We start from the raw sequence: 26,013 nt of genomic DNA on the forward strand, positions 1-26,013 counted from the left end.
AGACCTCAATAAATGGAAGGACCGTCTATATTCATGGGTTGGAACACCAAATGATGTTAAGATGTCAATTTTATCCTATCTGATTTACAGATACAATGCAATGCCAATAAAAATTCCAATATCATTTTTTTAAAAAGTTCAGATTATATAAATGTTACATAAAAAAAATAGGGACTTTCCATATGTGTTTTCCCCTTCCCCTCCCACAGTCTCCCACATTAAAACATCTTTCATTAGTGTGGTACATTTGTTTCAGTTGATGAATGTTTTGAAGCATTGCTGCTAGATGTGGATTATAATTTACATTATACTTTACATTCTGCCCCACGCAATTTTGTAAGTTATGAAAGATATATAATAGCCTGTATCTGTCACCTCAATGGCAAGCTGGACAATTCCACTGTCCAAAAAATGCCCCCATATTATATCCATTTTTCCCTCTTCTTTCCCTCAGAATCTCCAGTGGCTACTGCCTCCACATTAATGATAAAAGCTCTTCCATTGCTACTATAATAACAAGGTAATGGTAGACTAACAACTCTATTTTAGGCAGTTGTTCACTCCCCAATCTTGAGGATTTGAGGATGGTAATGCCCACTCTGCCTCTAATTGAGAGGGTACTTAGATTCCATGGAGCAGATGGACGGAACCATCTTGCTTGCAGTTAGACTCTCTCTGTTCTTTGGCAAGGATATTGTCCAACATAACCACCTTGTTATTTTTCCTGGATAAGTCCATTGAACTGAAGAGTAGGTTCTGAAACTCTCCTGAGATTCAGGGCCAAACTGGCGCATGGATGGTCCAAAGATTTAAATCTCTTGGACATGTACTTACCAAGTATAGTACTAACCATAAGTTCAAATAGAAAGGGCAGAAGAGTTAAACCCAGACAAGTCCAATTCTGTTACACTGGGGGTCATAAATTCCAAAGTAAGGCCCACTGGCAGAGTGCCAAACTCCTGAATGGTCTGCCTTGCCTATAGTGTTTGGATTTTTCTAGAGCCCTCAGGAGCCCTGCTATTTGGGGCACTAGTTACTGTGGCAGTCAATGAAATCCTGCCAAAATGTCCATAAACATAACCTCTGGAATGACCTTCCAACTCATGTTAAATTTCTTAGCCATGAAAACTCACTTGTATTTACCCTTTCCCACTTATGTTCAAGGACTTTTTCCAGGTTTTGCAAGTTGGTGCTTGGTAATAACTCCTTGGTACCAGAGAAGCTCATCCTGGGGAGTCATGCCCCACATTGTGGGGAAGAGAGTGCATTTATATGCTGAGTTTGACTTAAAAGGAGGCCACATTTGAACAACAAGGAGGCCCTCAGGAGGTAACTCTTAGGCAACATATAATACTCGGCTAAATTTCAATTTCAATTTCAAAAAAAGAGTTCCATGAGTACAATCATCGACATCAAGGGGTTGGCACAACCATCAATCCTCTCTCACTAGTCCCTGCCCCTGTACTTGTAGGATTCTCACTTTCCCATTAGAGAATGTTACAGATCTCCCCAGGATGGGAATTCAATATTCTTTTGGTTATCGTGTGGATCTCGACCCACTGTGACAATGCCTCATGAACCCTTGAACACATTCACATGCCTCAGAGGCATGCCCCAGGAGAACCCCATTCCATGCGTACCCCATCACTGATACCCCACACCTGCCACAGTAGTGACCCTTCTGTGACCCAAATCTTCTCCAAAGATGAAGCCAAGAGAGCAGCCAAAGAAAACTAAGATGAAATAATAGTAATGCTTTTAAAAATAATACAGGGAGCAGGTGTAGCTCAAGCAGTTGGGCCACCATCTACCAAATGGGAAGTCCCCAGGTTCCGTTCCTGATGTCTCCTAAAGAAGATGAACAATACAGGGAGCTGAGGCAAGGGGTTGGTTCAGTGAGTGGGTGCAACAATGCAATGAAAAGACACAATTTGGATACAACCACCAGGGAGAAGATGTGGCTCAAGTGATTGTGCCTCTCTCCTACATGCGACGTCCCAGTTTGGTTACTGGTGCCTCCTAAAAAAGGCAAGCAGACACAGAGAGCAAAAATGAACAGACACAGAGAGCAGACAGCAAGTGCAAACAACAAGAGGAGGGGGAAGAAATAAATAAAATAAACCTTTTAAATAAGGACAAAATTTAAAAATTTATATCTTAATTAAAAAATGCTTTTTAGACATTGACCTTCATCACTGTAAGATCTGTTGTCTTGTGTGTACAATGACATTTTCTTCCATATACTTACTTCCCCAGTATCTTGTGTTTTTCCATTTTAACTTCAAAGAAGCTTTAGGTTATAAAAAAAGTCACTAGATAATATAGGGGGATTGCCACATAACCAAAGCCCTCCCCTTTTCCCTTTCCCCTATTAATAACACTTTACATGGATCAGTGGATGGTACAGTTGTTACAATTGAAGAATTGCTACTAGCCATGGCCATCAGTTTACAATACGACTTGCATTTTGGATCATACGCTTTTACAATTTTTGATGAAATTTAAAATGGCCTATATCTGTTACTGCAAGATCATGCAGAACAATTCTAATGCCCTAAAAATGCCCTATCTGATAGATTTTACGTAGAAATGGAAAAGCCAATTATCAAATTTGTTTGGAAGGAAGGGTTCCCTAAAAGCCAAAAATATCTTAAAAGAGAAGAAGAAAGTTGGAGGAGTCTCACTTCCTGACTTGAAACTATATTACTTACATATAGTAGAGAAAATAGAATGGTACTGACATCAAAATAGAAAGATTGATCAATGGAATTAAAATGAAAGTTCAGAAATATACCTTCACATATAGGGTCAATTGATTATTTAACAAGGCTGTGAAAACCCAGCTGTGTCTGAACAATCTTTCAACAAATGGTGTTGGGAGAACAACATGTCAATATCTTATATCACACCTTATACAAAAATTAACTCAAGGACCTAAATATAAACGCTACAACCATAAAAATCCTAGAAGAAATTTTAGGAAAACATTTTCAAGATCCCCGATGGATAGTGTTTTCTTTGACCTTACACCCAAAACCAGAACATTGAAGGAAAAAATAGATAAATGGGACCTCCTCAAAATTAAACACTTTTGTCCTTCAAAGGAGTTTGTTAAGGAGCAAAAGAAGTCTACTCAATGTGAGAAAACATTTCGAAACCACATATCTGATAAGTGTTTGATCTCCATTTTATATAAAGAGCTCATGCAACTCAATGATAAAAAGGCAATCCAATTAAAAATGTGCAAAAGACTGAGACATACATTTTTTCCAAAGAAGATATAAAAACAGCCAAAAAGCACATGAAAAGATGCTCAACATCACTGCTATTAGGGAAATGCAGATCAAAACTACAATATCTTATAAATGGCCATTATTAAAAACAAGAACAGAGTAAAACAATACAAAAAGGCCCTGAAAACTACAAGTGCTAGAGGGGATGTGGAATAAAAGGAACACTCCTTCACTGCTGGTGGGAAGAGAGTATGGTGTAGCCTCATGGAAGAGAGTTTGGAGGTTCCTCAGGAAGCAAAATATAGAAATGCCACATTCTCCAGCAATACTGCTACTAGAAATATATTCAGAAAAACTGAAAGCAAAACCGAACAGACATTTGCACACTGCTGTTCACAGTGGCATAAGTCAAAACTTCCAAAAGATGGAAGCAACCTTAATGTACATCACTGATTAATAGATAAGCAAAATGTGATATATGCAGATAATGGAATACTACTCAAATCTAAGTAGAAAGGTATTTAGGATGCATGGGTCAACATGGATAAAAGTTCAGGAAATTATGTTGAGTGAAATAAGGCAGACAAAAATGACAAATATCATAGTCTCACTAATAACTAAATATGAAGAGTAAACTCATGGAATTAAATTTCAGAGTACAGGTTACTAAGAGATTAGAAGGAGGAGCTGATGTTCAATCTAAGTAGAATGTTAGTAAGCAGGGGCTGTGATGTGTGGTAATGTTTAGAGTTGACGGTAACATGCAGTATAACTAACACTGTTGATTTATAAATGTGAATGAGGCTGAAAGGAATAGCATAGAGGGGTTAATTTCTACTTAAAGAAAGGTAGAGGATAATCTTCAGACTGTATAACTGATTTCAGTGGTGGATATGATTGTGGTTAGCAGTACAAATGTAAACACATTCTTCTATGTCAAGGTGTTAAGAATGTGGGGGTGCATGGAAAGACTATTTTAACTGATATAGTTATGATATTGTGATAGTTTAGTGGTAAAGGCAAAGAAACTCTATCAATACTAAAGGTCAACAACTGTGGGTTATAAGGGGGAACAGGACTCTTCCTTTTGGAATTATCAAAACATTCTAAAATGGCCTAACTGATGATAGACCATCGCTGCGATGAAACTGAGAGCCACTGAGTGTACACTTTGGATGGGCATGGGAAGTTAAGGCTTAAAATGCACAGGATTCCTGTTTGAAGTGAAGTGTTTAAAGTGACAGAAATGTTTTGGTAGGATCCTGTTGATGAGAGAACACTATTGTGAATGCAAGTTAAAGAACTGAAATATATGTTTTAAATATGATTAAAAGGGGAAATGTTAGATTGTATGTAAGTTAATAATACAATTTTTTAAAAATCCATGGAACTGCACTGCACAAACAGTGAAACCATGGACTTTAATAGTACAACTATAAAAATGTGCTATTATCATTGTAACAAATGTTCCACACCAATGCACGATGTTATTGGTGGTAAGGTGGTATATAGGAATGCTGTGTTTTATGCATGTTGCTCTGTAAATCCACAATCTCTCTAATAAAGAAATTCTGCATGGAAGAGTAAGAGGCCCCACATAGCCTAAACCATCTTTTAAAAAGAATGAAGTTGGAGGAAACCCCAATTTTAAACTTAAATAATATTGCACTGGTCAAACACAAGGACAGATTTATAGATTGACGGAATCAAACAAAGAGTTCAGAAGTAAACCTTCACATCACAGCCATATGAATTTATCTGTTTCTTTTGAGGTATCAGGGGTGGGGGATTGAACCCAGACTTTGTAAGTGGGAAGCCGACACTCAATCACTGAGCCACATCATTTCCCCTGAGTTGGTTTTTTCATTTGTCTCCTTGTTGTTCGTTTTTTGTTTGTTTTGTTTTGTTTCATTTTTTAGAGGCAGCAGAAACCAAATATAGGACTCCCATGTGGGAAGCAGGCACCAACTGCTTGAGCCACATCTGCTCTCCCAAATGAATTTTAATAAGGGTTTCAAGTCAATTCATGTGAGAAAGAACTGTTTCTTCCAATAAATGTATCCTGGAAATTAGGATATCCATGTGCAAAATCAGGAAGGTGGATGCCTACGTGACACCATATATAAAAATTAACTCATAGGGATCAAAGACTAAACAGAATATGAAAACCAGAACTATAAAACTCCTAGAAGAAAATGTAGGGAAGTATCTATAGGATCCGGTGTTATGCAGTGATTTTCAAACTTTTCTCCAAAAATACAGCAATGAAAGAAAAAATAGACAATGGGGCTCCATGCAAATTAAAAATGTTTGTGCAGCAAGGGGCTTTATCAAGGAAATAAGAATATGCAATACAATGGGAGAAAATATTTGAAACCCCATATATACAACAGAATATTATTCATCTCTGAAAAGGAATGAAGTTCTGTTACATGCAACAATATGCATAAATCTGAGGATATCATGTTGAGTGAAGTAAGTGAGACACAAAAGAACAAATACTGTATTATCTTATTCATATAAAATAATTAGCAAATTCAGAGTCGGAAATTAGAATATAGGTTACCAGGGGTTGGGATGGGGGAAGAAATGGTGAAGTAATCTTGCAGAGATTCTGTTTGAAATGATGGAACATTTTTTAGTAATCTATACTGGTGATTGTGACACTACTCAAGGATATATAGTATCTGAATGTGGTTAGAAGGAGAAGTTTTAGGAGGTATATATATTTTACTTGAATAATGTCAACTATAGTTAATTGTACAATTATAATAAATTCTTTCAACAGATTTTATATTGGTATCAGCCTAATGCAAACTGCTAAAAATGGGGGTGGTTATATAGGAACTCTGTTTTCTGCATGATCTTTCTGTAAACCTAGAACTTTTCTAATGAAAATTAATTTTTAAAAACTGAAGCAACAATAAAGACTTTCTCAGACAAACAAAAATTGAGGGGCTCTGTCTTGTCAGAAATAGTCAAATAAGTTCATCAGAGTAAAATGATATAGGTTAAAAACTCAGATATACATTAAGAAAGGAAGTATGTTAGAGAAAGAACATGAAGGTAAAATAAAAAGTTTTATATTTCTTCTAACAGATCTAAAATATGGCAGTTTCTTAAAAATAATATATTAGGTGATTATAATTATAGACAACTGAAATGAATGACAAGAGTGTTTAAAGAGGCAAGACAAAAGAATTGGGATTACAGTTAAGGTTTTGACTCTGCTGATGAGGTGATATAATGTTATTAGAAAGTGGACCAAGATTAGATATAAACGGATTTTGTACGCTCTGGAGGAGACACAAATCTTTTTTAAAAGAAGTGAAATTAATTGGCTAAGACAGGAGAGAAAATGTAATCATATAAAATGTTCAATTTAAACCAAAAACTGGGGAGCAGATATGGGTTAAGTGATTGAGTGCCTGCTTCCTACATGGGAGGCCTCAGTTTCAGTTCCCAGTGCCTCCTAAAAACAAAAACACACAACAAGCACACAAATTCAGGGAGCAAATTTGGCTCAGTGGTTGAGCACCCGTTACCCACTTATGAGGTCCTGGGTTCAATTCCAGGTGCAGGATCGAAAAGAAAAGAAAAGAAAAGAAAAGAAAAGAAAAGAAAAGAAAAGAAAAGAAAAGAAAAGAAAAGAAAAGAAAAGAAAAGAAAAAAAAAGAAAAGAAAAGAAAAGAAAAGAAAAGAAAAGAAAAGAAAAGAAAAGAAAAGAAAAGAGAAGAGAAAAGAAAAAGAAAAGAGGTGGTTAAAAAAGAACTTTCTCCAAGATTACAAAGTAGTTACAATTATAATAGATATTAATCTAAATACATAATTAATCACTTTAATGCAGTCAAAACATCTCAAATAAAAGATAGACTTTGCAATTTTCACAGACATTAGCTTCAAATGGACCACAGATTTCAAGATAAAACACAAACCTATAAAATTCTAGAAGATACCAAAGAGAAGATCTTGGCAACCTGCAGTTTGCAATGACCTTTTAGATACAACTCCAGAAACATGCTCCAACAAAGATAAAATTCATAGTTGGTCTTCATCAAAATGAAAATTTTTTATTCTGTGGAAATCAAAAGAGAATTAGAAGAGAAACTGTATTTGACAAATACTTGTAAAGCACATATATGTTAAAGACTTTTATCCAAAATATATGAAGATTTTTAAAACTCAACAAGAAAACAAATAACCAAATCACAAAACGGGTAAGAGATCTGAACAGACATTTCAGTAAGGAAGACATACAGATGTCAAATAAATGTATGAAAAGATGTTTAACATCATTAAGTACTTAGGGAACTGCAAATTAAAATAGCAACAAAGTCTCATAATACATCCATTAAATGGCCAAAGTCCTAAACACTGACAATGTCTATTGCTGATGAGAATGTGGAGCAACAGAATTCTTATTTATTGCTGGTGCGAAATGATTGTGCCATTTTGGAAGACAACTGGGCAGTTTCTTACAAAGCTAAACATAAGAACTTGCAGATGTACTACTCCTAATTAATTGCTCATATGAGTGAAAAACTTATATAAATTTAAAAACCTATACATACATTCTATGGCCATTGTGATGGTTTGCACCTGTATGCACCCCAGAAAGGTAGGTTCTTAAAGTTAATCATTCCTGTGAGTGTGAACTCAATGTAAGTAGGATCTTTTTGTGAACAGGCTCTTTAGATGTGACCTACCTCATTCAGAGTGGGTCTTGGCCCTCTCACTGTAGTCCTTTAGGAGAGAACGAAATCCAGTCGAACAAAGTGAAAGTCATGGAAACAAGGAGCTGGAAGCAATAAAACCTGCAAGACTAGGAAGAGAGCAGCAGATGCTAGCCTGTGCCTTGCCATACAATAGAGGAACCCAGGATCATCAGTAGTTGCTCTTTGGAGATATGGTGATGCTTGATGGTGACTTAATTTAGACATTCTCTCAGCCTTAAAACTAAAAGCTTTTAAATGAATGAATTCCCATTGTTAAATGCCAATCCACCTTATCATATATGCATTTCAGTGCCTAGCAAACTAACTGCCAAAAATTAGAAGCAACCAGATGGCTTTTAATAGATGAATAGATAAACAAACTGTGGTATATTCATACAATGGAATATTTTTTCAGTGATAAAAAGAATTACTAAATCTTATAGACATGGAAGAAATTTAGCTCCAAAGACACAATTTGGTTGAGAGTGAATGAATGCAAAAAATATCCCATTCAATAGTAACCGAAAGAGAGCTGAGGTAGCTTTACCACTATCAGACAAAATAGATCTAAATTCAAAAGTTGTTAAATAAGATAAAGAAGAACATATATTTCAATAAGGTCAATTCATTCAGAAGATATAATCATAACATACTCCTGGCAACAGAGGGACAAAACATGTGAAGATAATGACAGAATTTAAAGAAAAAATAGACAGTTGTATAATAATAGCTGGAGATTTCAATTCATCACTTTCAATGACATCTTCTAACAACAGTGGAATGTACATTCCCTTCAAATACACATGAATTATTCTTTAGGTACCCAAAATCAAGTCTTAATTAAATTGAGAAACATTAAAATCATATGAAGTATCTCTCTGACTGTAATGAAATGAAGTTAGAATCAATAACAGAAGGAAAACTGGAAAATTCAAATATGTGGATATTAACAACACACTCTTAAAAATACAATGAGTCAAAAAAGAAATGGAAAGGGAACTCAGACAATTATTAGAGACAAAAAAATAAAAAAAGAAAACACAATGTACCAAAATTTAAGAAAGATAGCAAAGGCGTGTTTTTAGAGGAGCATGATAGATGTAAACATCTACATTAAAAAAGATGTCAGATCAATTTCCTAATTTCGTATCTTGGAGAAATTGAACCCAAAGAAAAAGCAAACAATACCAAAAATTTGCAGAAGAATTGAAATAACAAGTAGAGCAGAGATGAAAGAAAAATAGAATAGAAACACATAGAATCAATGAAGCTGAAAGTTGGTTCTTTGAGTAGACCAGCGAAAGTAACAAACTTTCAGCTAGACTGACAAAAAAGGAGAGAAAGCACACATCATTAAAACCCAGATAGAAAGGAAGGACATTACTACCAACCTGACAGAAATTAAAAGATTATAATAGAATGTTATGAATAATTGTATGGACAAATATCTATCATCATATAGATAACCTAAACTAATTCAAGAAGAAATAGAAAAACTTGAGCATACTAATAGAAAATAAAGAAACTGATTTGGTCGTCAAAACCTCCCAACAAAGAAAAGTCTGAAACTGGGTGATTCCACTGAGGAATTTCACCAAACATTTTTAAAAGAATTAATACAATCCTTTTCACTCTCCCCAAGAATGAAGAGGAAAGGAAACTTCTTAGGTCACTCTATGAGACCTACTCATAGTTCTACTAGAGCCAAATAAAAACACTATGGGAAAGAAAATTAAATATCCTATTCCTTAGAGATACAGATGGAAAAATCCTCAAAAAAATAGTAGAAACATAATCCAACAGCATATTAAAAGGATTATTTACAATGACTAAGAGGGATTTATCCAAAGAATGTAAAGGTAGTTCAACAAAAGAAAGTAAGTGTAATATACCACATTACAGAATGTAAGAGAACAGGACCTCTCACTCAACAACAGGAGGTACTTGGTAAAAATCTGCATCCTTTCATGATTGAAAAAATATAAAAAACAATTAAAAAAAACTTAGAAAACCTGAACTAGAAGAGAATTTTCTCAATGTGATAAATAGCATTTATAAAAATTTCACAGGAGGAGGAGGCAAGATGGTCATTGAGTGAACTTGCCTTTGCGGTCAGTCCCAGGAAGAGACGGTTGGGCATGGCGACAAGCTCTCCAAGGCTGGGCTTTTTCGGGATTTTTGCAGGGCAGAAGTGCCTGGACATCGATTCGGTGGAAAGGTAACGGAGAGGATTGGTCTAGTAGATATAATTTGGGTTCTATTGCCTGTAGGTGAGACCTGCACACGGGCTCCTCCCTATTGGGGGTGGGGGGAACCGCGGTCCAGCCCGGCGGCACTGCTTTTAGACGGCTCTGAGCTGTTAAGGAGTTCGCGAGTTCTGGGCGAGCTGTGGGCGGGTTGATGCGATGGGTCACCTTTGCAGATCGATTTGGGAAGATAGATGGTGTTTTGTTGTGAAGCGGGAGAAACTTGTGATTACGAACATAAACAATAGCGCTTCCTCCTGAAGCCCCGCCCCCAAAAGCCTGGCAACCGGTCTCCAACCCAAATAGGCTGTAGGCAATAAAGAGACGTAATGGGAAAGTTGTTTTAGGCTGCGGCAAGGGAGGGGGACCCGTCTGGAAGCCGATTAGGGAATATTTTGCGAAGCTTGGGAATTCCGGTTTTCGAATCTGTTTTCGGCGTCACAGGCCGGGCTTCAGATCTCTACTAGCAAATTGGCTGCGGTGTAGAGGCGCCCTCTAGTGGCAGTGGTTTGGAATCACAGGATGGGAGCTGTCCAAAAGCTGAAGTGAGATATACTAATGAGCCCAGCTAAGCAAATGATTTGCAGGGTTCAGTCATAATATAGAGTTTGCGGATCTGACTTCCCCCATAAGGCTGGCACCCAGCTGTGGGGATCCCTGAGGGCTGTGTTACACTGCAGGGCTCCCAAGCTTCCTGTAGAACAGATTGGAGGTTGCCAGGTCTGAATTCCCTAAAATCTGGTGGCCCACAACACAGAGACTCACACCTCATGAGTCCTCAATATCTCAGACTTTCCATCCCTGAATCCATCACGCACTGAGGTCCATCTGAGGTCCTTAAATGCCCTAGCTTTCAAAGTTGGCGTTTTTTTCTTTATCATTTCATTTTGTTTTGTTTTTATTTTCATTTTGACTTATTCTTTACTTTTTTCAATTTCCTGATTGCTAACACTGCATTATCCCCTAGTCTTCTCTCACAGCGTATCCCCCAAAGTCTTTCTTTTACTCAGTTATTTAAGGCTTTTTTCTGTGGTAGGTGCTGTGTAGTGGGTGTTTTAATTCTGGGTCATGCATATCTGTTTTTTTTTTTCTTTCCCCTACCTGTTCCCCACCCTTTGCCCACCCCCTTTTACTTTCCTCCTCTCGTCCCTTCCCCCCACCTTCTTTTTTTTTCTTCTTTCTTTTTTTCTGTTGTCTCTCTCCCTCTTGTCCCTCATATTCTACTTAGTTTATTTTAACACAATTATACAATAGGTGCAGCAGGAAACACCTCACATTCGCTGGGTTTTCTCATCCTCCACTGCCTCATTACTGTGTGAACTGATTTAGGCTACCTACACTATCCTCTTTCCCCTACATCTTGATATCCACCACCATCTACTGGCTCTCCTATATTCCACCTCCCACCTCCCTTTCTTCGATCCATGAAGGGTCTAAGTCTTAATTTCTAATACCTATGTTTTGTTTTCTGTCTGTTATCCACTCTTGAAACTATTACCTTTCTTTTCTCTTTCCCTCTGTCACGAAATCAGTAGCTTTTTAGCTCATACCATATTCCTTCCATATTCAATCATCTACCTCATAATAGGTACTCTACCTACTGCTATAACTCTACACAATTTACAGGAATCTAACCTCCCTCCTCCCAGATCTCATATTCTTGCTTTGTTAACATTTATCACTAATACTACTTTACACTTTTCCCTTGCTTACACAATTGCCTATCCCCAACACTAATACTTTCCTTTAAAGTGAATTTAACCAACAACAAGAAACTAGAATAAGAAGAAAAAAGTGACAAAGAGAAGATATAACACCTATGCAAAAATAACAGCTAATTAACCTCCAAGAGCAGACAAAGAAGCTAAGGAACTGATTAAATCCATCAAGATAAAGAGATGACCAGAAAGCAACAAAAATCTACAAACCAAACCAGTAATCAGGAAAATATGGCTGAATCCAATCAACAAACCAATAATCACGAAGGGGAGCAAAACTTGGCACAAGCAATGAAAGATCTCAGAACATTTATCACCGACAAATTTGACGAAGTAATGAAAGAGGTTAACAACATGAAGACATCACTTGGAGGGGAAATTGAAGACATATGCAAAAACATAACAGATATGATGGGAATGAACACCACAGTTCAAGAAATCAAAAATACACTTGCAGCAAATATCAGCAGACTAGAAGAGACAGAGCAGAGAATTAGTGATGTGGAAGACAGTACATCAGAAACCAAACAGATAGTAGATGGGTTAATAAGAAGATAGAAAAAATCCAATTAGGACTTAGGGACCTGAATGACAATGCAAAACACTCAAACATACGTATTATAGGCATTCCAGAAGGAGAAGAGAAGGGAAAGGGGTCAGAAGGAGTGTTGCAGGAAATAATGGCTGAAAACTTCCCAAATCTACTGAAAGAGACAGATGTACATATCCAAGAAGCACAGCGCACTCCACTGGTCATAAACCCCAACAGGCCCACCCCAAGACATACTTGTCAAATTATGCAATGCTCAAGACAAAGAGAAAATCCTAAAAGCAGCACGAGAAAAGAAAACCATCACATACAAGGGAAGCTCCATAAGATTAAGTGCTGATTTCTCATCTGAAACGATGGAGGCAAGAAGGCAGTGGTATGATATAGTCAAGGTACTAAAGGAAAAAAATTTCCAACCAAGAATACTCTATCCAGCTAAACTAGCATTCAAACATGATGGAGAGTTCAAAATATTCACAGATAAACAGAAACTGAAAGAGTATGCCAACAAGAAACCTCCCCTTCAAGAAACTCTTAAGGGAGTTCTGCAGGAAGAAAGGAAAAAAAAGGACAGTCAGAGATGGAAGAGAGTGTAAGAGCAACAAAAAAGACAAAAATAGAAGGGGAAAATAAAATAATACAAACAAAATATAACAAACACAAATCCAACCAAAATATGGCTACCACAAATAATTCTCTGAAAGTAATAACACTGAATGTCAATGGATTAAACTCATCTATCAAAAGATTCAGACTGGGACACTGGATAAGGAAATATGACCCATCCATATGCTGTCTACAAGAGACACACCTTAGACCCAGAGACACATGGAGATTGAAAGTGCATGGCTGGAAAACAATCATACAAGCAAACAACAACCAAAAAAAGGCAGGAGTAGCTATATTAATATCAGACAAAATAGACTTTAAATGTGAAACAATTGTGAGAGACAAAGAAGGATACTACATTTTAGTGAAAGTGAGAATCTGTCAAGAAGATCGAACGATCATAAATATTTATGCTCCTAACAAGGGTGCCTCTAAATACATGAGACAAATGCTGAAAAAACTAAGTGAAAAAATAGATGCATCTACAAGTATAGTGGGGATTTTAATACACCACTATCAACTTTGGACAGAACATCTCAAAAGAGAATCACCAAAGAAACAAAACATCTGAATAGTATATTAGAAGAGCTGGATATAATAGACATATATAGATCATTACACCCAAACACAGCAGGATAAACATTTTTCTCAAGCGCACATGGATCATTCTCCAAGATAGACCATATGCTAGGCCACAAAGAAAGGCTGAACGAATTCAGAAAGATTGAAATCATACAAAACAATATCTCTGACAACAGTGGAGTCAAGCTGGAGATTTGCAAGGGACAGAAGCCCAGATTTCACACCACAATTTGGAAATTAAACAGCACACTCTTAGAAAAACAGTGGGTCAAAGAGGAAATCTCAAAAGAAATCAATGACTACCTTGAAACAAATGATAATGATAACATAACATACCAAAATTTATGGGATGCAGCAAAAGCAGTACTGAGAGGAAAGTTTATAGCCATAAATTCATATATCAAAAAAGAAGAAAGAGCAAAAATTGAACAACTAACTGCACATTTGAAGGAATTAGAAAAACAACAACAAAGTAACCCAACAGGAAGAAGAAGGAAGGAAATAACAAAGATAAGAGCAGAACTAAATGAAATAAAAAATAAGGAAGCACTTGAACAGATAAACAAGACCAAGAGCTGGTTTTTTAAGAAGATTAACAAAATTGACAATCCTTTAGTGACACTAACAAAGAAAAAAAGAGAGAAGATTCAAATACACAAAATAAGAAATGAGAAAGGCGATATCACCACTGACCCCACAGAAATAAAGACTATCATAAGAGGATATTTTGAAAAACTATATTCCAACAAAAATGACAATCTAGAGGAAATGGACAAATTCCTAGAAACACATAAGCAGCCCATATTGACAAAAGAAGAAATTGATGATCTTAACAAACCAATCACAAGCAGAGAGATAGAATCTGTTATTAAAAATCTCCCAACTAAGAAGAGCCCAGGGCCAGATGGCTTCACAGGTGAATTCTACAAAACATTCCAGAAAGAACTGACACCAATCCTGCAGAAACTATTCCAAAAAATCGAAACAGAAAGAACATTACCCAACTCCTTCTATGATGCCAACATTATCCTAGTACCAAAGCCAGACAAAGACATCACAAGAAAGGAAAATTACAGACCAATTTCTTTAATGAACCTAGACACAAAAATACTTAACAAAATACTTGCTAATCGTATTCAACAACACATTAAACAAATTATACAACACGACCAAGTGGGATTCCTCCCAGGTATGCAAGGATGGTTCAACATAAGAAAATCAATCAACGTGATACACCATATAAACAGATTGAAGGAAAAAAATCACATGATTATATCTATTGATGCAGAAAAAGCATTTGACAAAATACAGCACCCTTTCTTGATAAAAACACTCCAAAAGATTGGAATACAAGGAAATTTTTTGAACATGATAAAGAGTATATATGAGAAACCTAAACCCAATATTGTGTACAATGGAGAAATTCTAGACTCCTTCCCTCTAAACTCAGGAACAAGACAAGGATGCCCACTGTCTCCACTCCTATTTAACATTGTCTTAGAAGTACTTGCTCGAGCACTGAGGCAAGAACCAGATATAAAAGGCATTCAAATTGGAAAGGAAGAAGTCAAAATGTCATTATTTGCAGATGACATGATCCTATACATAGAAAACCCTGAGAGATCTAAAACAAAGATTCTAGAACTCATAAATGAGTTTAGTAAAGTTGCACGTTATAAGATCAATGCGCAAAAATGAGTAGCATTTCTGTACACCAATAATGAGCAAGATCAGGAGGAAATCAAGAAACAAATACCGTTCACAATAGTAAATAAAAAAATCAAATACTTAGGAATAAATTTAACTAAAGAGGTAAAGAAATTATACACCGAGAACTATACAAGATTGTTCAAGGAAATCAAAGAAGACCTAAATAAATGGAAGACTATTCCTTGTTCATGGATAGGAAGACTGAACATTATTAAGATGTCTATCCTACCAAAACTGATATACGCATTCAATGCAATCCCAATAAATATCAACACAGCCTTCTTTAAGGAACTAGAAAAACTATGACATTTATTTGGAAAGGAAAGAGACACCGAATAGCCAAAGACATACTGAAAAAGAAAAATGAAATTGGAGGAATCACACTACCTGACTTCAAAACATACTACAAAGCTACGGTGGTGAAAACAGCGTGGTATTGGCATAAGGAGAGACACATAGACCAATGGAATTGAATAGAAAGCTGTGATATAGAACCTCACATATATAGCCACATAATATTCGATAAAGCCACCAAACCCTCTCACCTGGGAGAGAGTGGCCTATTCAACAAATGGTGTCTGGAGAACTGGATAGCCATATGTAGAAGAATGAAAGAGGATTACCATCTTACACCTTATATAAAGATCAACTGAAGATGGATCAAAGACCTAAATATAAGAGCCAAGACCATAAAAACCTTAGAAAGCAGTGTAGGGAAACATCTACGGGACCTTGTAATAGGAAATGGATTTATGAATATCTCACCAAAAGCATGAGCAGCAAAAGAACTAATAGATAAATGGGACTTCCTCAAAATTAAAGCCTTTTGCACCTCAAAGGAATTTGTCAAGAAAGTAAAAAGGGAGCCCACACAGTGGGAGAAAATATTTGGCAACCATATATCTGATAAGAAACTTATAACTTGCATATATAAAGAACTCCTATATCTTGAAAATAAAAAGATAAACAACCCATTTAAAAAATGGGAAAGAGACTTAAACAGACACTTCTCCAAAGAAGAAATACAAATGGCAAAAAAGCACATGAAAAAATGTTCCAAATCTCTAGCTATCAGGGAAATGCAAATCAAAACCACAATGAGATACCATCTTACACCCATAAGATTGGCAGCTATGAAAAAACCAGAAGAATACAAGTGCTGGAGAGGATGTGAAGAAAGGGGAACACTCATCCACTGCTGGTGGGAATGCAGAAGGATCCAACCATTCTGGAGGACAGTACGGTGGTTTCTCAAAAAACTAGCCATAGATTTGCCATATGACCCAGCAATACCACTGCTGGGTATATACCCAGCAGAACTGAAAACAAGGACGCAAACCAATATATGTACACCAATGTTCATAGCAGCATGTTCACTATCGCCAAAAGCTGGAATCAACCCAAATGCCCATCAACAGATGAGTGGATCAATAAAATGTGGTATATACACACAATGGAATACTACTCGGCTGTAAGAACAAACACACTACAAACACATGTGATAACATGGATGAATCTTGAGAACCTTATGTTGAGTGAAGCAACCCAGACATTGAAGGACAAATACTACATGACCTCAATGATTTGAAATAACCAAGTTGCCCTAGATAGTAAGAGACTGAACGATAGGCTTACAGGAAATCGGAGGGTGGAGGAAGGATGTGAGCTGATGTCTGCAGGGGTGGAATTTAAGACGACATGGTGGTAAGTATGAACACAAAGAAGAGATAAAAGGGGGGCAAGGGGTTGCCTTTGGTTGGGGCTTTGCAGGTTTGAGGGAAGCTGGGGATGGGCGGATGGGTAACATTGACCAAAAGTGGGGGGAGGGAGGGGTAGCATACGAACACAGGAGAGGGTCAGGTGGTGGTGGAGAGTAAAATGCCGAGAATATCATATCAAAATATAATAAAGAGGGTTACCTGTTTAGAATGCTCGGAGGGGAGGGTCTGATGCAGGACAGGCTCCTGGGGAATGTCTAAATGCTCATTCTGCCAGAGTGGGTGACACCATGGGGTAGAAACCCAAGTAGTGAGAGTGGGGGTGGACCCACATCCTGGGGAGGACTAATGCCATCAAATAGAGGGAACTGTATCCCTCGAGAGAAAGGGTGGCTCCCAGGGCATTGGGGTAGTTGAGCAAGTTAGGCCTTGAACACTATTCCATCTATATCTGGAAGTGGCTCCTCGGGAAACGGAGGTTGGCTGTCACTGTGGGCACCAAGGTGGAAGGGAAAATGGACGTTAAATGTGTGTAACCAAGGTAAATGGGGGGTAAGAGAGGAGTTTCATGAGAGTACACAAGGATGGATATAAAACATGTAATATTACACCATAACATATAGGAGATGGCAGACTGATAATGTAAACCATAATGTAAAACATAGGATAACTAAGAATGTAAAAAACTCTGAATCCTAAAGTATGCACCACAATGTAAGCACAGATGTCACCTTGTTTGAAAGCTATTGTCTCAGACTCTGTACATCACGTTAAGTAAATATGATGAGAATAGGGTGTAAGAGTATCGCTGTGGAATGGAAAAGGTTTTGTGGTGGATGTATGGGAGTGCTGTATACTATATATATGCATTGCTGTGGTCTAGGGCTCCTGTGAAAAGAAGCTCAATAATTGGGGGGGGGGGGAGATAGGATTTAGAATTTTTTCCAAGTCAACACGTATTCTTTATCTAACCTTTAAACCCATCGCTATATGCCATTTCCTAGTAAGGGACCCTGACATTATATTGGGCTTCAAATTTCAGGGAGTTCTGGATCGTAGAGTGGTTCAACAAAGGCAATGGAGGAATACTGGTATGGGATACCATTGACAGGGGATATATGGCTGACAGGGAGCTGTACAGAACATATGTCCAGGGTGCATAGCAATGTTTGGATATACTCATAGTGGCAACAATTAAAAACCACAGCAGGGGGGTACTGGGTTCCTGGCCAGTGGTGCTCTGTCGTGGTCTCTAGGGGAGCAGCAACAGTCTCCCAGGTGCAGCGGCAGGGACTGGGAGGGAGTGAGGGTTCAACAGTGAGCCCCTGACGCTAATGACTATGCTTGTGAGCTGATAAGCCTAAAATAAGAACAAGGCCTAGAGCAGCATTGTGCCTGGGAATTTCCTCCTGTCAGCCTTCATGTTACTCAAATGTGGCCAGTCTCGAAGCCAAACTCAGCATGTAAATGCAATGCCTTCCCCCCAGCGTGGGACATGACACCCGGGGATGAGCCTCCCTGGCACCGAGGGACCACTATCAACTACCAACTGATGATGCAACTGGAAAATGACCTTATACAGAAGGTTCAATGCGGATCAGTGGAATATCCCTGTCTACATAAAATAACATGACTTTAAAATGCTGTTTGACCTAATGTAAGGGGGAAATGGAAAGGAGAAATGAGTTTATATGGCTACGAGTCTCTAAAAAAGAGTCTGGAGGCTGTCAGGAGGATTGCCCTTATGCACAACTGAGTAGAGTCTGAGAGACAGATAAAGCAGATACAACCCCCAGATATCGGTTCCTTCGAGGGTTAAAGAGACCCATGGGAGTTATGGTCATGGCCGATGGGGTTAACTACCAGGTCAGATGGCCCTTCTTTGGAAATGGTGTTTATGTGTGATGAATCTGGACTCAGATGGGATCTCTCTACAGAAGACTTTCATGCTAATGTGCTGGAGGTGCAGTTAGTGTCGGGGTTTAAGATATATTTAGGGGATTTGAATCTCTGGACTGACAATGTGTTAGCCAGGTCCTGAGCCTCAACAGACTCCAGCACCTACAATCTGAATTATTGGGCTCACCACACTCAGCTAAGATGGAGTTGAAGAAGGACAACCACCACACCATGGAGCCTAGAGTGATTACAACTGAAAGTGGGAGGATTGCATCCAGCATCCATGTGGAATCTGAGCCTCCTCTTGACATAGAGGTGCAATGGACACAACCAATCCAATGTCCACATAGAAAAGGTGGCATTGGATTGAGAAAAGTGGACATGATGGCTGATGGGTATGGGGAAAGGCAGGAAGAGATGAGAGGCGGAGGCATCTTTGGGACTTGGAGCTGCCCTGGATGGTGCTTCAGGGGCAATCACTGGTCATTGTAAATCCTCACAGGGCCCACTGGATGGAATGGGGGAGAGTATGGGCCATGATGTGGACCATTGACCATGAGGTGCAGAGGTGCCCAAAGATGTACTTGCCAAATGCAATGGATGTGTCATGATGATGGGAAGGAGTGTTGCTGGGGGGGGAGGGAGAGGTGGGGTGGGGGTGGTGGGGTTGAATGGGACCTCATATATATATATTTTTAATGTAATATTATTAAAAAGTCAATAAAAATATTTTAAAAAAAATTCACAGTTCATTTCATACACAAAGGTGAAAACTAAAAGTTTTTCCCTTAAGATCAGGAACGGGAAACAGACTTTGGCCCAGTGGTTAGGGCATCTGTCTACCATATGGGAGGTCCGCGGTTCAAACCCCGGGCCTCCTTGACCTGTGTGGAGCTGGCCATGCGCAGTGCTGATGCGCGCAAGGAGTGCCGTGCCACGCAAGGGTGTCCCCCGCGTGGGGGAGCCCCACGCGCAAGGAGTGCGCCCACGAGGAAAGCCGCCCAGCGTGAAAAGAAAGAGCAGCCTGCCCAGGAATGGCGCCGCCCACACTTCCCGTGCCACTGACGACAACAGAAGCGGACAAAGAAACAAGACGCAGCAAATAGACACCAAGAACAGACAACCAGGGGAGGGGGGGAAATTAAATAAATAAATAAATCTTTAAAAAAAAAAAAAGATCAGGAACAAGACAAATATGCTTGCTTTCAACACTATTATTCAATATTATACTGGAAGTTCTAGCCAGAACAATTAGACAACAAAAAAACAACAACAAAAAATCCTAATTTGAAAGTAAGAGGTAACATTTCCTTTATTTGCAGATGACATGATCTTGCATATCAAAAATTTCTAAAGAGTCTTCCAGAAAGCTACTAGCACTAATAAATGAAATCAGAAAGGTTGCAAGGTACCAATTAACATATAAAAATCATTTGTGTTTCTATACACCAGCAATTAATAATTTGTAATGGAAATTAAGAAACAATTCCACATACCAATTGCCTCTAAAAAATAAAACAACTAGGTGGGATGCAGATATGCCTCAAGCTATTGGGTGTCCACTTACCACATGGAGGTCCCAGGCTCAGTGTCCAGTGACACCCAAGAAATCCAATAGACACAGAGAACAGACAGCAAGTGCAAATAACGAGGGGGACTGGGGTGAGAAATAAATTAAAAAAATAAGCTTAAAAAAATCTAGGGATAAATTTAATCAAGGAGGTAAAATATCTGTGCACTGAAAAATACAAAATTAAAGAAAACCAAAATTGAAGACTTTAAAGATGGCCTAAATAAATGGCAAGGCATCCTGGGTTCATGAATTAGAAAAGTTAATATTGGTAAAATGATATTTTACGTAGACACTCTACAGATTCAATTTAAGCCCTATCAAAATCCCTGCACCCTTTTTTTTACAGAAGTGGGTAAGCCAGTCCTCAAATTCATATGGAATTGCAAGGGTCCCAGATACTCAAAATTATCTTGAGAAAGAACAAAGTTGGAGTTCTCACATTTCCTAAACTCAAAACTTACAACAAAGTTAAAATAAAAATTGTTGCCAATGGTACAAATAAAAGAGTTAAACCTATAAACTTATAGGAGAAATCCTGGGGGAATAATCTTAATGATCTTGGATGACATGAAACCAAGCACATCAATAATTTTTAAAACAGTAAACTGAACTTAAAATTATAAATTTTTATGCATTAAAGGACACTATCAAGAAGGTGCAAGTACAACCTACATAAAAGACAATATGTGGAAATCACGTATCTAATAAGGCTTTAATATGAGAATATATAAAGAACTCCCTCAATCTCAACAACAGAAGGATAACCTGGTAAAAAAAAATGGACAAAGGATTTGAACAGACATTTCTCCTAAAAATACATACAAATAGCCAATAGGCAGATGAAAGGATGCTCAACATCATTAGTCATTCAAAAAAACAATCAAAATGAAATGCCTACTTTTTAACTAAGGATTATTATTATTTTTTAATTAAAAAGTTTGGACAGGATGTGAAGGAACTGGAATCCTCAAGCATTGGAGGTTCCAACAGTAGATGTAAAATAGCACAGCTATGGAAAACAGTTTGGTTATTCCTCTAAGTTTAACATAGATTTTACTTATGATCCACCAATACCATACCTAGGCAGATACACAAAGGAAGTGAAAGCAATGACTGAAAGTTACCTGTCTATCATCATTCAGAGCAGTAAAATTTACAATAGCCACAAAGTAGGAACAACCCAAACATCTATCAGCATATGACTAGATATAACAAAATGAGTGGTATAGTACTTAGCCATAAAAAGAATGACATTCTGATACATGCTACAATATGGATGATTCTCAAAAACATTATGCTAAATGAAATCAGACAGAAAAGGCTAAATACTGTATGATTCCACATATATGAAATTACAGGAACAAGCAAATTCAGAGACAGAAAGTAAAGCTGAGGATGCCAAGACCTTAAAGAAGGGAGATCAATGCTAATTGGGTAGAGTTGTGTTGGGGTGATAAAAAATTTTGGTGGTGATGGCAGCACAACATTGTAAAGATAACTAATACTAATGAATGACATACTTTAAAATGGTTAAAACACAAATTTTATCTTATATATATAAAGGTATACAATAAAATCTAAAGAAAAAACACATTTCATCCTCATTTTTTCATCAGATTAATTCCCCTTAATATCCCTACTTTCCAACACTATAATCTAGTTTCTACAGTTACTCAACAATTAAGGAAACTGACCAGTCTTAGAACGTGTCTATGGTTAATACTTTTCCAAATTCACACTAGTCTATTTCTAACTGATCTGCATTAAGACTTAGAAGAATAAGTTATAAATGTTTGACTAAATATACAAAATGTACTTAGAATGAATTTAAAGAGAATAGCAAACTATTAGGCCCAGGTTCAGTTTTCATTTCTATTTAGATTGCAAGCAATTTATAGTAAGTGGAATGCTATACATTGATTATAGTCAGTATCTGAAAAAACTGATGAGTCTCTAGAATTCACACAAGTGAAAATAAAGCAATTTATTTTGACAAGCGCTCATAAAGGTAAAAGTCCCTTAAAGTCATTGTTTTCAAGCACTATGCCAGGAACATACATACAGGGCCAGACAGCTCATTTCACCGACATTCCCCTCAACATATCCCAAAAGTCACTTACCTTTGGGATTGCATTGTTACAGATGACACTTCTGAGCCTTCTCTGCAGCAGGCCATGCTCCATACCACTAACTTTTGCCTTCAACAATTCTAGTTCATTTTTCTCAAGTTTCAGTTGCTGTGTTAACCTCTCCATTCTTGCTTGTTAATGTAACAGTAAAGCTCTAGTATTACACCTAACGTGATTTCAAAGAATTACAATAAACAAGTAACCTGGAAATTTCTATGTATAATATTAATGTTTAAAATACTCATTATATATCCGCTGTCTCCAACTTTACTTGGTATTCACTCCCATGACGTTCTAATGCTATTCTGCTTCTCTTTCTGCTTTCACATAGCTCTTATAACTGCTACCAAAATGCTATCATGGGAGCGAATGTGGCTCAAGCAGTTAGCCTCTGACTTTCACACGGGAGGTCCCAGGTTCAGGTTCTGATGCCTCCTGAGGAAACAAAAATGAACAACAACAATAGAATCTGTCATGAACTCAGTGGACTGAGGGAGAGTTTAAATTACAATGCAAACCATTATCCATGTGGTGCAGTAGTGCTCCAAAATGTATTCACCAAATGCAATGAATGTCCCATGATGACCAAAGAGGTTATTGATGTGACAGGACTGGGGTGAGGGGGGTGGGAGATATGGGGACTTCATATTTTTTTAATGTAACATTTAAAGAGAGAGAGAAAGCAAAACAAAACAATGAGCAAAACAAATGAAAAAACAACGCAGGGATTCTGATGTGTCTCAGTGGTTGAGCACAAGCTTCCTACCTATGAGATCCCAGGTTCTATTGCCAGTACCTCAAAAAAATTTTTTTATATCACTCATACATCCATCTTGTTCTGACAAACTTAAGTTTCCAAGATTCTCCTTAGCTATATCTACATGTATTATAAATAGGGTCAATATCAGCCATAACTGAAATAAAATAGTAAGTCCTCCTTAAATTTTGAAACAAATTATCAGGTATCTTTTAAGGATCTGAACAGACATTTCAAAAATAAACTCTTCTGTATATTTGGTTAGGCCTACTATTAACTAATCTAACAATGTTCTTCATCATTAATTCTACTCCTTTTAAATATATATGATTTATAAGTACCATACTCAAAAAGACCCAAATTCTTTCATTTCAAAGTATATTAAATCTCCCCTCTAAATATCCACTTTTTCCTTTGTAGTTCATACTTTTGAAAATATATATTTTGTCTATTATTTCCTCATTTTTCCTAAGAAAGTATTTTTGGATCTTTTCTTCTTGACATTTTCAAAAGTAAAATGTAGGTGACTATAGATGAATCTGAGGGTGACATGGAAGCATAAACTTTATTCTTAATGCAACACTATTACCCAGTTTTTAATAATATGAACATGGAAAACAAATTAAATAACTAATTTAAATTACTTTATTTTGCATAGGAGTTTGCCACTTCAAAACAACGTTAAGTTTCATAAAACAGCTAAATTTTACCTTGTGTATAGGATAGTCATTCAATCCAGCACTAGAACTCCTCTGATAGTTATCATTTCCCTTTTCTTCCCCAGAGCCTGGTGTTATTGAAACAGGTTGAATAGGTTCTGGTACTGCAGAATGCTCTTCTTGACCCACAAAATTTAAGAGATTTTAAGTCATGGTTTGGCCTACCGTAATTTTAAAAACTGTAGTTGACCCTGGTTTTACCCAAGGAGATGGTGACGGGACAGATGGAGGTCCAGTTGGCTTTGCATACATAGTGTAGAAAGGATTAACACTAAAAGGTGGTTTTGGTTGACTAGATACTCCTCTTGAAAGAGAACCTGAAAGTGCTATGATAGCTGTATACCATGGGAGCTGATTTCATGAAAATTGTTGATAACTGATGGGTTATCCTAGTAATTGCTCTCCCAGTTCTCTGAGAGGGCTCAATTGTGATTTCTATCTTCTTGATGGACTTGTTTCGATAAGCTAGATGCTGGGTATGGGAGATAGGCTACTGGTTGATTTCTCTGTTTCTGATAGCTAGGCAGTCCTTGTTGATATGGATGGGATAGATTAATTGAAGGACCAGTTGGCATAAAAACATGGGAACTTGGGTGGTCCAACTGGGAAGGTTGAAACAGATGCTGTGGAGAGCTGAAGGATGAGGACACTGAGAAGGAGGTGGTGACTGATAAGGAGATGGAGGTGTTGTTTGGGAGAATACTGAGAAATTGATAATTCTGCTGATATTGATAAAAAGGTAAAGGATATTGACCACAATTAGGAACTGGGCCCTGTGTCGAAGGCCACCATATCATACTCTGAGCAGTATGTCTTTCTAAGGAACTCTGGGATATCTGTCTAATATAAACAGAACTAGAAGACATATGGATATTGTTTGGAATTTGAGGAATAATTTGTAAATCCCTTCCAACAGTCTGTACAGTGGGGTGGTTTGGAGATACTGTAACAGTAATTGTATGTACTCCACACCAAGTATATGCATGTATGCAGGAATTGTTGCCAGTGGTGGTAAAGACACTTTCATAGCAGAAGGACTCATTCTTGTTTGCATGGAAGATGGCTGTTGAGGTGGCTGTGGAAGAGAAGCAGCTGCAATTTGTCCTATTCATTCATTTTTTAAAAAATGATTGACTTCGAGACTAGCAGCCAAAATAGTTGGGGATGAGGACAGTTCCTAAACTAAATGTATCAGTTGCTTACCTGCAGAAGGCTATGCATTAATATATCCTTCACTTGAGCTATGTACAAATGACTGACTACCACTAAGTTAAGCCCCATCTCCTGAGTCATCTGGACTACAGTACTCCATATACAGGCATTTGCTACTCCTTGGCAAAAGTCATTAAGATTGTTATTATTCTGAAGACAAAATCTGTAGAACATTGACAAAATGCCTTGTGTGAGAGTTATTCAGATTAAGTTGTCACACAGTAAATGTGGTATTAAGCTTTACAGACCTTAATACCAAAAAAGGAGGTCCAAATGGATTCATAGTATTTTCAAACACTTAGCTCACATTTCTAGTACTTTGATACTACAACAGAAATATAAAAATAGGCACATGGACATGGCTTCTCCATCCCAAGTTTTCTCACTCCAAATGTAAGACTATTTAGACTTGCTGCATCTCAATGATTAATTGTACTAATCTTTATAAGTAACATACATCCCTAATCTTTAAAACTGGCAAATGTGGAAATTACCATTAAGGTTCCCAAAGATACTGAATTCACAAAAGAGCAAAGCATTAAAATGAAACTCCTACAAGTCAAAACAATCAATATTCTAAAGCAACATATACTTTTTAAAATACATTTACCCAAACATAATTTAAACTGTCTGCACTTATGAT

The 26,013-nt window shown here is 37.4% G+C and overlaps 1 pseudogene; it reads right to left on the reverse strand.

The window, feature by feature from the left end:
- Positions 1-25,470, reverse strand: part of LOC139438260 (TGF-beta-activated kinase 1 and MAP3K7-binding protein 3-like) — a 58,778-nt pseudogene extending 33,308 nt beyond the window's left edge.
- Between the last annotated feature and the right edge of the window lie 543 nt (positions 25,471-26,013).

This window comes from Dasypus novemcinctus, chromosome Y (genome assembly GCF_030445035.2).
Source record: "Dasypus novemcinctus isolate mDasNov1 chromosome Y, mDasNov1.1.hap2, whole genome shotgun sequence".
Lineage (NCBI taxonomy): Eukaryota > Metazoa > Chordata > Mammalia > Cingulata > Dasypodidae > Dasypus > Dasypus novemcinctus.